Below are 15,962 nucleotides of genomic sequence, written 5' to 3' on the forward strand. Positions count from 1 at the left end.
GAGGGGTTCTTGTTAGGTGGCCAAGGCTGGTTGTACTCATGGCCTCAAACAATCCACCTACCTCAGCCTCCCAAAGCACTGGGATTATAGGCATGAACCATCATGCCTGGCCCAGAACTCATGTTTTAGTGTTTAAAATGCTAAGCAGGCATGGTGTGCAATCAATCAATCAATAAAAGCGTGTTTCTTCTACATCTTGAGGCAAAGCTTAGCTGTGCAACAGTCTTACAGAATAAAATTTAAAGCACAACAGAGTTTAAAATACATATATTTTTTGGATCCCACAATTCCATTTTCAAGAATGTTTCCTGTACCCCAAAAATCCATATAATTATTATGTCAATTAAAAAAATAGTATTTTTAAAATGAACTTTTCCTACAGTTGCACTTAAAGATACATGTGTATAAGAATGTAAGCAGAATTATTATATTTAGTAAACTTCACTTTTATGAGTTTCAGATTTACAGTAAAACTGCAAAGATACAGCAATATCTTACATTAGTATGGTGCATTTGCTAAAATTAATGGACCAATATTGATACACTGCTATGAACTAAAGTCCATATTTTATTCAGACTTCCTTAGTTTTTACATAATGACCTTTTCTAGGATCCCATCTGGGATACCACATTACATTTAGCTATTATATATCCTGCAAAAAAAGAAACAAAAACAAAAACAAAAAAACAAACAAAAACCAGAATATTTCTCCTTAAAATATGAAGAACTAGGGAGAACTAAAGATAATTAGGATGCAGGGGAGCTCTCTACCTTTCCTGTTTGCCTAAAAGCAGGACAGAGAATTACAAAAACAAAAGGTCTTTCTATCCTCCCCCTCGTTCCTGCCTAAAAACAGGATATAAATTCTCCTTTACAATCCCTATCAGCTCAGCAATGGCACCAGAGGAATCTGCAAGCAGACTTTGGCCCATTAGCTTCCCCATACATTTACCTTCCCACATTTTCCCACCCTTGGAAGCCTGGGACTGCTTTCCTTTGTCCTATCCCTTCTCTAAAATGAAGTGTTCTTTGTTGAAGATGATAATATAAACCATAGTTTTAAACCACTACTTGGAGTTACTTTTCGGCCTCGCGATGTGCATTGCATGTGTTAATAAACTTGCTGTCTCTTGTTCATTTTGTCTTTTGTTACAGGAGTCTGTCCCAATTACCAACTTATGAGGCTTGAGGAAAACATAATTTCTTCTCCCTTTCATTTTGGCATAGTTGGCAGGAAATTCTGGGCCACTTCACTCGTTCTGGGACCTGCAGACACAATCCTGGGAGAACAGAACAGGCAGAAGCTGGTAGGAAAAGATAATTCTTACAAAGGCAGCTCTCCCAAATCTCTACCTGTAGAGCCTGGTCAAGAGGGGAAGGTAAAAATTTTTCCTTGTTCCTTCCTTTCCAAATTCAGATTGGCAGGAAAAAAAATTTGAAATTTAAAAAAGAGAAAATTCGTTCTTTGAATTTGTGACTCCTGTAGATTTGGTTTGGGTACATATTGATGACTAATCTTTAGCCACCCAGAAAAGGCCTTTGTTTTTCTTGTCTTTTTTTTCTTTCTTTTTTTTTTTTTTTTGGTGTGGTTTGTCATAAAAAGGAAAATCCTAAGAAGATTCTCCTTCCACCTTGTTGTATGTTTTGAGAGCTTGGCTTTTGCAACAAGCAAGGTTTTTCTCCTTGCTTGTTCTCCCAGGGGGCACGAATTGTCAGATTTGTATCAGGCAGCAGCTATCCAGCTGGCTAGGAGTCTAAAACATGTTTATCCAGCCATTCCAGCTCTCAAGGAACATTCTCTTAATTGTCTTAACATTCACTGCCTTGTTAACAATGAGGGTCTTTACTTTCTTAGGCTGTCGTTGGAAGAAACTGGATCTTGAGGGGAACTGCATCCTTTTCATCCTACCCTCTTTGGAATGTAATTCTTGCATCTATGGTTTTAAGTCATAAAGAGGCTTATTGTTAGCAAACCCCCAAACACACCCCATGGGCAGCTTTTGTTTTTCTGTTTGTCTTAGTGACTCCTGTCTCTTTTTGTCTTTCCATCTCTTGGTGGCACACAGGTAATTGGGCCTTTCTTCCTTCTGTCTTTTGGGAGTGGTGTGGCTCTTGGAAGGGCGGCATCTTCTACTCCCTCTTTGAAGACGTTGGTTAAAGCCTTAAAGGGCTTCTTGGTTTCGGCCGGGCGCGGTGGTTCACGCCTGCAATCTCAGCACTTTGGGAGGCCGAGGCAGGTGGATCACGAGGTCAGGAGATCGAGACCATCCTGACCAACACGGTGAAACCCTGTCTCTACTAAAAATACAAAAAATTAGCCAGGCGCGGTGGCGGGCACCTGTAGTCCCAGCTACTCTGGAGGCTGAGGCAGGAGAATCGCTTGAACCCGGGAGGCGGAGCTTGCAGTGAGCCGAGATCACGCCACTGCACTCCAGCCTGGGCGACAGAGCGAGACTCCGTCTCAAAAAAAAAAAAAAAAAAAAAAAAGAAGGGCTTCTTGGTTTTAGTCTCATGCATGGTTGTAGTTTTCGTATTGAGTCACTCGTAATATATAACTTTAGTATAGAATTTTGGTTTACATTTGTTTCTTAGTCTATCTGTGTTGCCATAAATGAATACCTGAAGCTGGGTCATTTGTAAAGAAGTTTATTTGGCTCATGGCTCTGCAGGCTGTACAAGGAACATGGCACCAGCATCTGTTTGTGTTGATGGCTTCAGGCTGCTTCCACCCCTGGCAGAAGGCGAAGGGGAACAAGCGTGTGGAGCGATCATATGGTGAGAGAGGAAAGCAGGAGAGAAGGGAAAGGTGTTATGCACTTTTTAACAAGTAGCTCTCAGGGGAACTCTCAGGGAGGCTATAGTAGACAACTCTTCTAGCTTCATTACTTATTGCTACAAGGTACTAAAAAGCAGGCATTACTAGGAGGACAAAAGCACCAGGCCATTCGTGAGGGATCCAGCCACATGACCCAAACACCTCCCATTAAGGTCTCACCTCCAACATCAGGGAATCAAATTTCAACATGAGATTTTGGGGGACAAATATCCAAACTTCCAAACTATAGAAATTTGCCTGTTTCTTTCTCTCCTAAACTAAAATGGAACTATACATTCGGGGGGTAAAAATGATTTATTGAAACACTGCAGGCCGGGTACTATGGCTCACGTCTGTAATCCCAGCACTTTGGGAGGCCAAGGCAGGCTGACTGCTTGAGATCAGGAGTTCAAGACCAGCCTGAGCAGCATGGTGAAACCCTGTCTCTACAAAAAATACCCATACTAGCCAGGCGTAGTGGCACACACCTGTAGTTCCAGCTACTCGGTAGGCTGAGGTGGGAGGATGGTTGGAGCTCGAGAGGTTGAGGCTGCAGTGCGTCATGATCACGCCACTGCACTCCAGCCTGGGTGACAGAGTGAGATGCTGTCTCAAAAAACAAACAAAACAAAACAAAACAAAAAAACAAATTCCAAAGGCAAACAGCACTAAAGCTGAAAGGGAAATCTTTTTATTTCTATCTTAGTTGGAAATCTCCTCCCTGATAACACAAGTTAAAGATAATGCAATTAGATGAACAAGTCAGTCCATTGATATGCAGACTGCAACCCAAACTCTCTGAGGAATTAAAAGCAACTCTCCTTGTCTTGCAAATTGTTTACAAAAATAGGATGTGCCTCTAAAAGCAATTCAAAGCCCACTTATTCTAACTAACCCCAACTCTCACCTATTCATCTCAGGATGCCAGCAAATGCTGTTCAACATCAGGACACTGAAATCAGTACTGTCCTGCACTTAAGAAGGAAAAGCTGAAATAATAATTACCCTAGGCCTCTAGTAGGCAAATAAGCCCCCCAAACTCTGTTTTTTGTGAAAATTTACATTACTTCTCTGTGCCTTTGAGATACACATTCCCTAACTAGTATTACCTGAGAAACTATCCCTTTTAAAATGCAAACTTCTGGGAGACGATTCTTAGAGGGGACAAAAAAGAGAGGAAAGAGAAGCCAGGAATATATACTGTTTGTCCTGGAGGAAACCTGATAATGAGATGTTTTAAAGAATTTTATTTTTAAAGATCTCTATGGTCAGAAGTTGGCTTAACTGAAAGCTGTTATTCAGATTACAATGCATTTTTGAGGCCTCTTTGTTCTCTCTATTGGATCCAACTGTCATTTATAAATTAGTGAGTTTTATATACCTATCTCATGGCTGAACATTTTTTAAATGAAAGCTGTACTATCTTTTTTGTCTGTATTTTTTATGTATACATGTTTTCTTTTCTTTTTTTTTTTTTTTTTTTTGAGATGGAGTCTCGCTCTATTGCCCAGGCTGGAGTGCAGTGGCGTGATCTCGGCTCACTACAACCTCCGCCTCCCGGGTTCAAGCGATTCTCCTGCCTCAGCCTCCCAAGTAGCTGGGACTACAGGCACGTGCCACCACACCCGGCTAATTTTTTGTATTTTTAGTAGAGACAAGGTTTCACTGTGTTAGCCAGGATGGTCTCGATCTGACCTCATGATCCGCCTGCCTTGACCTCCCAAAGTGTTGGGATTACAGGGGTAAGCCACCATGCGCTGGCCTGTATACATGTTTTCATATATGTTGTAGGTTGTTTTTACGTGGTATAAAATGCTTTGAAGAAATTTCACATTGGCTTAAAGATAGCAATGAGCACTCATAAATTAAATTTACTTAAAACTCCAAAGACATAGAAACTAACCCAAATACTTTTCAGGTTCACATGACTTGGGAAAATAAGACTAGTTTAATAGTGTTAGTTTAGTAAAAACAACTATGTCTTCTGAGTTACAAGAAAAAAAAATACCATATATAATTAACTTTAGAGTTCTTGCTTGGGTAGTAACTGCCTAACATACACGTGCTGTAAAATGGATATGAGAAAAATAACCTGAGATGATGCCTAGCTTTGTCTGTCTCATAAAATTTTCCAAGCATAATTATCAAAATGAGTGAATTAAACAGATACAGCAGGATAAGAGTTTATACAGGTACTTTTAAAATAACATATTTTATAATATGTTTGCTTACAAAGGTTTTGCAATCTCTTTGGTTACCATATCCTTAGAGTTTTGTGAAATTAAATTAAATGATGAATATTCATTGAGTATATAGATCATTTTCAAGTAAGATAAAATGTTTAAACATTAATTGCTAAAGATAAATTTAAGTTTATCTACTTTTGGCTTCTCACTGCAAAGAAACTAAAGATATCTGAGTCTGTTAGCAAGGTTTAAAAATTGTACTTTGAGGAAACACATATTTCTAAGATATTATGAAGTGGTATTAGTCTATGGAATGCTGGTTCAAAATTGCTAAGGATTAAAACTCTAATTAATATATGTAATTAAGGCTACTAGAAATAAGAGGAACAATTCTGTATGCAAAGTTTATAAGTAAAATAAGATATATTTTGGTGAGAAAGTTATAAGCAAGATATGAGGATCTGTTTTTACTGAGGAAAGGAGTGATTTCGTCTAAGTAGATGTTATTTAAAGGTTGAAAAATGAATGAAGAAATGATATAGAGAAAACTAAATGGATACAGAAAGTTGAGAAAAGAGAGCAAGAGAAAGTCTTGTATGGTTAAACTAACAAAAGTTGAATTAATTTATTACGAGATTTAAAATGGAGCCTTGATATCTAAAGTATACTGATATAAAACTAAAATTTGGTCTTTTTTAAAAGATTTTCCTATAGTATTGACAAGAGAAAATAAAAGATTTTTATTCACCTTTTTAGTCAACTGTAGAGAGAGAGAGAGAAGGGGAAAGAGGGAAGGGGAAGGGGAGATTCTGTGTTTCATCAAGGTGATTCCCTGTGCTTCACATTGTCTTTATTGGGTCTTTGATTACTTTAGAAAATTGAGTTAAGGAGTTAAGGTTTTTCTACAACTATATGCCTTCCTATTTGCTTTTGAAGCCTTTATCAGTCTGATTAAATATTATTTCACAATCAGAATGACTATTATTTCACAGTGACCTGTGATCCTATTTTGATTGTTTTGAATCTTTTTTACAAACTTCCCAAAATCAAATTGTAAATGATGTCTTTTTTACCTTAAACTAACTTTAGGATTTCCAGAGGGCTCCCTGGAAGTCTGAAAGTGACATATTAAACCCATTAGGTTTATTCTGCATGCTAAATTATATAAGAAACATTGTCAAATAACATGTAATGCGAACCTTTGAGTTATTATTTGTATGAATATGTTATTGATGTGTTTCAAAACTATGATATTCCTAGAAATCTAATACGCTACCTATCATAATTCTGATTATGTTAAATTGTTGTATCTCACAAACAACCAAATTTCCTTGTCAACTGCATTATTATCATAATGAACTCCCATCAGATCTTTAACCATGGCCATTTTAAGTCTTGTTGTCCACATTTATTATAACTGCTTTATTCTGATGCTCTTTCTAAAAGCTTTTTGCAAGCAATTATAATCCTAAAGTTTTGGGTCTTCAAGGAGGTATATGGGAAGAACAAAAAGAACTCTGACCTGTACAGGTCTCCGATAACTTTAAGGAAATACCAGTGGACTAGGTATGAACTCCAGAACTCTAAAGGAGAAACTGAACTCCTAAAATTGCTAACATCGAGCAAAATTAAGAATTAATTACGTGGGACTAAAATGATGAGGGACTGTGATTTTTATGACTTTTTTATTAGAAACACTACTGATTCTTTTATTTTCCAGATTTAGGAAAACATTTTCTTCTTTTGCACTATCTATAGCTTAAGACAATTTGGTAAAGTATACTTTTGCAAATAGAATTGAAACATTTACTTTTCTTCCTTACCTGATCCCTCCAAAATTTGGAAACTATTCATGAGTATTCTTATTTTTAGGATACTATAGGCATTTGCATAAGTTCAGTAAGAATCCGTTCTTCTTTTAATAGGATACAATTGAAAACACTGGTTATATTGCCAAAGTTTGATGAGAATGTCATATTTTCTGATATGACCAGTTTTTGGGAACTGAGGTCCCTAGAGGAACCTCAGTTTAATGGGGCCAATAAAGGCACCTTGGAAATACTGGCCTTGTACCTTGAATACATGGTTCAAATGGTTGCCTTATAGGTGGGTAAAGAATGTCACCTTCCTGACAGGCCCAGGAACATCAGGAATCTAGGGAAGAGAGCTATCTATCTAAGACTACTATAGGCACAATCTGATGTTGAGTCCTAAGCTTGGCTTCTTAGCCTAAGGAGGCATTTTTTTAAGCCTAATCCGAGATTCCTTATGAAGAGTTCCAGCAAAGCAGATTTTAAAAGGGCTTACATAGTCAATCACTATTCTTGCTGCATTTATGTAAATAATTAGGCCAAGTATAATAGACAAAAACTTATTTTACAAATAAACTGGTCTTACTGATTCTCTTTGGTAGAAATTAGTGTGAGAGAGGAAAAACATTTTCAGAAAAATAATAGTTCAGAAACTATAGTTCACCCATTACTAGATTCTAGCCCTGTTCATTGTTTTTGAGATTTTATTAATTACCTGCAATCTGGAATGGATCCTAAATTCTTTTAGTTTTTTCTGATACCTGGCTGTGAGTCTCCAAACTAACATTTCCAATTTTTCTCCCACCCTTTGACCTGGAATCACTGAAATTAAAATTGGGCTTTTTCTGAAGCTATGCAAGCTAAAGCTGGACAACTTGATACAAACGTAAGAGAAATCACCACAACAGCTTTTGTATCGACAACCTTTGTGATATTTAAACTACAAACAAGGAAAATCTGTCAGATTGCAACTGCCTGCCCCACTCCAGCTGAAGACACTTTGAGCCTAAGACGTATAAATCCTCTCAACTGGCTGCTCTCCAGACTCAGAAACTAATTTATAGACTGCTCTAAACATTAACCTTGCTTTTCCTTTTTTTTTCATAGAAATGTCTCTTATTAAGTATTTGTATGCTTATACCATATAGAAACCTTACATTAAAGAGATCACCCATAACACCACCTCTTGAAATAAAACATGACTGTTTACCTAAACTAACCTAGTCTCAGGACTAAGAGACTGACTCAATAAGATATGAGACAATATACTTAAATCTATTCTTTTCTGCTGGTTCCAATCTGGTTTTCTTCCCCTTTGCCAATCACTTATCTACAACCATACCTCTCCAAAGCTACCAGCCTAGCACATAATATGTGAGACTTTCTGAAAGTAAAGTTTCAAAGGGGAGAACTGAAGGAAACCAGCCTATCTCCCCAAAATATGAAAGACCTTTGAGCTAAAGATAATTAGGATGCAGGAAACTATCTGCCTTCCCTCTGTCTGCCTAAAAGCAGGACACAGAATTACAAAGACAAGAGGTCTATCTTCTCCCCATTTCCCACCTAAAAACAAGATACCTATTCTCCTTTACAACCCATATCACCTCAGAGATGGTGGCAGAGAAATCTGCGAGTAGACTTTACCCCAGGAGTTTCCCCATAAACTCACCTTCCCACATTCTCCTGCCTTTGGAAGCCTGGAACTGCTTTCCTTTGTCCTAACACTTTTCTAAATGTATTGTTCTTTGTTGAAGACAGTATGTTGAGCCACTGCTTATTTTTCTCCCTTGCGATGTGCACTGCATGCATTAATAAACTTGCTTGTTCATATGTCTTTTGTTACAGGTATCTGTCCCAATTATGAACTTACAAGGTTTGAGGGACAGATTATTTTTTCTACCCTTCAATCCTTAAGGCATCTCTTGACTATGACAGTTTCTCAGACTTCACTCATTTTTATGACCTTGACAGTTTGGAGAAGTGCTGATCAGGTATTCTGCAGAACATCTCTCAACAGGGATTTGCTGATATTTTCCTCATGAGTCGACTGGCTTTATGGGTTTTTAGGGGAAGACCACAGAGGTAAAATGCCAATTCATCACATCACACTATCATGCTATCATCATTGTTGATGTTGGCCTTGATCATCTAGCTGACATGGTGTGTGTCAGGTTTCTCCACTGTAAAGTTACTGGTTCCCCCTTTTCCATATTGTAGTCTTTGGCAGGAATTCACTATGTGCTGCCCACACTTAAGAATCAGGGAGTTAGGGCCAGGCGCGATGGCTCACGCCTGTAATCCCAGCACTTTGGGAGGCTGAGGCAGGTGGATCACGAGGTCAGGAGACCGAAACCATCCTGGCTAACACGGTGAAACACTGTCTCTACTAAAAATACATAAAATTAGTCAGGCATGGTGGCGGGTGCCCGTAGTCCCAGCTACTCGGGAGGCTGAGGCAGGAGAATGGTGTGAACCTGGGAGGTGGAGCTTGGCGGAGCTTGCAGTGAGCAGAGATCATGCCTCGGCACTTCAGCCTGGGGGACAGAGCGAGACTCTGTCTCAAAAAAAAAAAAAAAAAAAAAAAAAAAAAACGAATCAGGGAGTTAAGATACACCGCTTTGAGGGGGAACATCTACATAAATTATTTGGAATTGCTCTGCATGGGAGATTTGTCTTTAATCATTTATTTATATCAGTATCAACTCATGAATATTACTTCATATTTTGAATTATAATCCAATATTCTGTTGTTCAGAGTTCCGTCTTTGGACATTGGATGTTCTTTCCACGGGCTCTTGTGTCTCTGACAGACAGTAGTTTCCCTCTTATCTACCGTTTCACTCTTCAGGGTTTCAGTTACCCATGGTCAACATGGTATGAAAATAGATGACTACGGTACCACAAGATATTTTGAGAGAGAGAGAGAGAGACCACATTCACATAACTCTTATTACGGTATATTGTTATAATTGTTCTATTTTATTATGAGTTTTTATTGTTAATCTCTTGTTGTGCCTAACTTATAAATTAAACTTTATCACAGGTATGTATCCACAGGAAAAAACTTGGAATATATAGGGTTTGTTATTATCCATGATTTCAGGCACCTACTGCAGGTGTTGAAACATAGCTTCCTCCATGGGTAAGCGGGGACTACAGTATCTCCATCAATGTCAGCTTATCAGTTGGTGCATTTCCTTAGTTTCCGCACTACAAGATGCTCTAGGCTCATCTTGTATATTTCCGGCCCCTTTCCTAAAATTAGCCATTTCTCCTAGGAACCCTGTTCCTTTTATTCGAGAATGGCATTAGAAGCCAAGTTCTGGGCTCTAGATGTGCTCATTGATACTGGTGCATCTAGGCTCTCTCAGCTGACAGAGCAAGAAAATATATGTATATACTAACATATAGATATGTGTAACCATCCATACCCGTATTAAGCTAAACATGAGTTCACACTGATGTCTCCAACATGAATCCAGTGCCAAAAGCATTTTCTTTTTAGAGAGATGGGGTCTCACTACGTTGCCCAGGCTGGTCTCAAACTCCTGGGCTCAAGGTATCCTCCTACCTCGGCCTCCCAAAGTGCTGGGATTATACACGTGAGCCAACACAACCAGCCCAGAAGCATTACTGGTAATAGCAAAAACAAAGAAAGAAAGATAGAAATGTCCATCCAGAGGACATTAAATACATTGTGGTACGTCTGTACATTGGAACATTATTCAATCAATTTTTAATGATTTAACGCTACATGTACTAATATAAAAAATTACATATTACATGATAAATACATATGCACATACAAACACACAATTTCTGGAAAGAAAGAAAACAAAAGGTTAACAGTAGTTAACTTTGAGAAATGGGAATGGGGTCATAGCATGCATTGTCAATGTAGTGATTTCATCCTCAAGGAGACAAGAGAAAAGATCTTGGATATTACAATGGCTTATGGCCCTTCAAAGAGTCACAGTGCATAAAATGCCTAAAAAGTTTCCTTAGGAGAGTGATAAGGAAATAAAGATTGAGAAACAATGGGTCAGATAGAATAGTTAATTGTACTTTTCACTTTACACACTTGTTTTCTATGAGCATGTGTTTATTTTTGCATTTATTTTAAAAAAGGTTCACAGCTGGGTGCGGTGGCTCACGCCTGTAATCCCAGCACTTTGGGAGGCCTAGGCGGGTGGATCACGAGGTCAGGAGTTCGAGACCAGCCTGACCAACATAGTGAAACCCCGTCTCTACTAAAAATACAAAAATTAGCCGGGTGTGGTGGCCCATGCCTGTAGTCCCAGCTACTCGGGAGGCTGAGGCGGGAGAATTGCTTGAACCTGGGAGGCGGAGGTTGCAGTGAGCCGAGACCACGCCATTGCACTCCACCCTGGGTGATAGAGTGAGACTCTGTCTCAAATAAATAAATACATAAATAAATAAATAATATTAAGGAAATAGTGAAATTCTGACTAGAAGACATAGTTCCTTAGCCCATGCTGCATGTCCATCTCATGGGGGGTTGCCAAACTGTTGTTCTTCAGCAACCACTCCCTAACTGTCAGAGGAAAATGCATTGTTGATAAGTACCTGGTGATTCAGATGCAGCTGGCCCTTGTACCACACTTTGAAAAATACTGATGTAAAACCAAGTTTGCACTTGAAAAGAAGGCAACATTTAATTCCAAACAGCTTTCTACTGGCTGATCTCATATGCACCCAAGATTGTCAATGCTTCCGTTTTCCCAGACTGACGTGGTCATTGTGGTAGGCAATCGTTTCAGACTGTTTTGTCAAAATAATGCTCCAGTTATTTCCTGGCCTAGAAGCCAAGGGAATACTGGATGCATCTTTTAATTACTAACTTGCTCTAAGAATAAGCTTGACTAGATTTCCATGTGAACTTAAGTATCATCTCAATAATCTTGGGAAAAATGATACTAACTCTAAAGGTGAAAAGAGGTTTTAAATTGCTTTAAAACCAATTACCTCACTATAGGAAATCCATTTTAAATACTGTTAGCCCAAAAATTGCCCATTATTGGGGTGGTGGTGGTTGTTTTCCTCTTATGTGAGTATGTCCTTATTATTAAATAGCCATCTCTCTTCAAAATTTCATCAACTTGGAAATGACATGGCATTACTATACTGAACAGTTTAGCAGACGTGTGTTGTCTGTGTCTGCCCGGTCAGCATCCTCATGGTAGTGCACCCCATTCTGTTTTGGACTACTCCTCCAATCTTTGCAGGGGCTGCCAATTAAAGTATCCTGCCCTCCCGTGGCCAAAGTATTTGAATACATGAGATCGGCCAAACTAGGCCAATCAGACACTCCTCCTGGAATTTACATGCCTAGCACTATCTCTAGACCAGGAACTCCTCACCAGCATGGGCAAGGTCTTATTCAGCTCTATCTCTCTGATGCCTAGCACAGTGCCTGGCTATGAATATTCAATGCATGTGGGCTGAATGAATTATACAGAAAATCATGCACCTTAAACAAATGCTGAACTAAGTCTATCATTTTCCCACTGAATTCCGGAGGGGGAGCAAATTGTATGATGTTTTGTAAGGGAAATATCCACTTTAGTAGCTAGGAAATATGCCTCGGAAATAGTATCCAAAGTTGCCATTTCTCCGTGCATTAAAGATGTCAATCAGTCCAATAAAATAAAGCCCCAAAAAAGACAAAAGGAGAATTACCTCATTACCTCAACATCTGCTTGAACATAAGCAATCACACACTGGCTAATTTTTTTTAAAGGGACATAATATAACTTTCTAGAAAGACATAATATAGCTAATTATACCATTCACTAGGAGGGAACATAAAATGTTTTGAAGTAATTCAGAAGTGGGTGTGATTTATAAGACATAGAGCTTAGGGAATGGTAAGTATAAATTAGAGATCGTTCATATTATGACAGACTCCGTCATTACATTTCACAACTTTTGTCAAAAGCAACCTTATTCACCACACCACTAAAGGCTTCACATTAGGGAAGGCTGCTGTCAGCTTTGTGGTTTAGAGTAGACAGGAATCTCCTTTCTGAACACTCTCCTGGGGAACTGGTTCAAATTTTAGACTTAAAACTTACTAAGGCAGGGCAAAATGAAGAGAGATTGTTTAATGGGTTCAAACATAGTTAGATACAAGGAGTAAGTTTTAACATTTTGATAGCAAAGTAGGGTGACTACAGTTAACAACAATGTATTATATATTTCAAAACAGATAGAAGAGAGGACTTGAAATGTTCTCACCTCATTGAAATGATAAATACTGGAGGTAATGGATATCCCAAATACCCTGACTTGATCATTATGCATTCTAAGCATGTAACAAAATACCCTATGTCTTCTATAAATATGTACAAGTCTCATGTATCAGTTTTAAAAAAACTCACTAAGGAAGGACCCATATGATGAAACCTAAATGGCCAATGGCCATGTAAAAGGATTTCAAACATCACTAATAACCAGAGCAATGCAAATCTTAAAAGGTAACATTCTGCCCATTAGATTGGCAAAAATTCAAAAACTTGTCAGGACCTCAAATGAATAAAGATTGCTATTAGCCAGAGTTGACCAATGTGTGGGGAAATGGGTACTGCTGAAGGATATCTGAACTGGTATAATCATTTTGGAGGGCACTTTTGCAATGTCTAGCAAAAGTATATGTCCATGCCCTCTAATCCAACAATTCCATTTCTTCTAAGAATCTATCCTAGAATAAAAAAGTAATTGTACATTTATTCATATGATAACTTGAATAGTAACTGTCTTCTCTTCTAGAAAATTAATTTGGTGACAAGGACTGTGTAGTTCACTATTTACACCCCTAGTGCCTACCACATGGACCTGACATATGGTGGTACTTGATAAGTATTTGTTAAAGGAATGAATAAACATGTTTACCTCAGCATTATTAAGGGAAAATAACATATTTGATAAATAGTGGTTCTTCTTGCTCACACTAAATAGGGGTAGTGGAATTATCACTCAGAATATTAACATTGTGAGTAAAAAGGTAGTAACAGGTAGTAAAAATTACTATTTTCAAAAATAAACCATGTAACCATCAGCTTACAAAATTGATCATAGTATGCACTGTTAAATGCCCAAAGACCCAGTTACCTGTTCTTCCAAATCCCTAGCTTCCCAATTAGTTCTACAGGTCAAACAGTAACTGAATACTTTTGAAGTAAATTGTTTCCACAGTCTGTGATCCAATGACAAGCAAACTACCTGGTTTTGAAATGTATAAAAATCACACTGTGGGCTGAAAAAATCCCAACACCTTTGTAAGTAGACTCACTATCCCCAAAAGTGTACCTTTTAAGAAACACAACTTTGAATATCTAACTGTTTTATTACCTTTCATATGCACTTAATCAAGGAAATATATCCTCTAAAAATACCAATGCCAAGGATTTGTTTATTTTCCAATACAATGCAATAGGAGAAAGAGCCACAAATATAGAAATCCTTTTTCTCAGGCCTCAAACCCAACATAGAAATGGAGAATGTGTTCCGAAATCAAATATAAACAATTTGCAGATTATCTACATTGTTAATCGACCCTTGATTATATAAGAAATGAAAGGGAAAATTTTTTATGTTTATCATTATTTGAAAACTGACCAACCATAAGAAGATCTGATATCCACTGACAGATATTACCTATAATGAAAGCTCCACAAATCTAGAATATGAATCAAGTTTTAATGTTTTGGGTTGGGGGAAGGTGTTATTAAATATAAAATACCAGTCAGTAGAATCCAATCCCTCGCGAAAACACTTGAGAAACTTCAGATAAAGGCATTCTGTCCACCCACTAAATTCACTGATGCTTGTGACTTTATGACCTCAGGCTAATCTAGGATGCCAGGTAAAGGCGCTGGGAAGGCCAAAGAGACTAACATTTATCCAGCACTTTCTAGATGCTGGATATCACAGAAGAATGTGTTATGTCCATTTCAGAGGTTAAATAATTTCCCCAAGGTCACACAGTAAACAGTAATGTTGAAATTTGTTTGCCAGAGCGTGGCTTCAGAGGAATCCGGGTGCACTTCCCAACGGTGTCTGTGGTTTTACGGAACAACAGGTAAGAGTACTGGACAGGACCTCAGAAAGTCCTCCAGTTTCGCCCTCGCCTTTAGTCAGGTCGGCCTTGATTGACCAGAAGATCCACGGAAGGAAAGAGACTCCTCCAAGTTCACAGAGCTGGTGAGCTGGGCCAAGAGAAGTGAAAGAGCTGCAACTAAATACCAGGTTTTGCCACAGAGCAGGGATCCTTCCATTACATGGTCTTGTCAGCAAGACATTCAGAAAAGTACATGTTCCTACACATTTTTACTTCCTTTAAATCTGTATGGTTCCTCCCTTTATTTCTTTATTATTTATTTATTTTTTTTTTTTGGAGATGGAGTTTCGTTCTTGTTGCCCAGGCTGGAGTGCAATGGCGCCATCTTGGCTCACCGCAACCTCCGCCTCCTGGCGATTCTCCCGCCTCAGCCTCCCGAGTAGCTGGCATTACAGGCATGCACCACCACGCCCGGCTAATTTTGTATTTTTAGTAGAGATGGGGTTTCTCCATGTTGGTTAGGCTGGTCTCGAACTCCCGACCTTAGGTGATCCACCTGCCTCGGCCTCCCAAAGTGCTGAGATTACAGGCGTGAGCCACCGCACCCGGCTGGTTCCTCCCCGTCTTGACCCACATTTGCAGACCACCCTTTGGTCAGGGTAATAATGATAATTGTTTAAATGTGGTAGGTTAGCATTTGGTTGTTGATCTGGTTTAGTTCAGAAGTGTGGTAACTGATGGAAAAAAATGATTGACTGAAGCAGGTCTTTATTAAAGGATAATCCCCAGTTACCAAGCAGTACAGAAATGCGTGCGCATGGCCTGGCTCTCCTTCGCCCAGCGCCAACCCTGTTAATTCTGAAAGCTCAACACTGGCAGGATGTTGACCTTGCTGACTAATAAACTGCTAAAATTGAGAAGTGATTAAAAAAAAAATTATGGCCTGAAAATCCCAGCTGGGCAAGGAAAGAGGAACTAGACCGAATCCAAACGAAAAGCTGGGAAGGGTGTGAAACAGCCCTACAGGCCACCCAGCGCCAACAAATGTGTAAGGGTGGGGCCAAGCTAG

At 38.7% G+C, this 15,962-nt stretch overlaps 1 protein-coding gene across 3 annotated transcripts in view; it reads right to left on the reverse strand.

Annotated features, from left to right (window-relative positions):
* Positions 1–15,962, reverse strand: part of SHTN1 (shootin 1) — a 120,618-nt gene that overhangs the window by 103,500 nt on the left and 1,156 nt on the right. The gene's annotated exons all lie outside the window — the stretch shown is intronic.

The sequence above is a fragment of the Pan troglodytes genome, chromosome 8 (assembly GCF_028858775.2).
Source record: "Pan troglodytes isolate AG18354 chromosome 8, NHGRI_mPanTro3-v2.0_pri, whole genome shotgun sequence".
NCBI lineage: Eukaryota > Metazoa > Chordata > Mammalia > Primates > Hominidae > Pan > Pan troglodytes.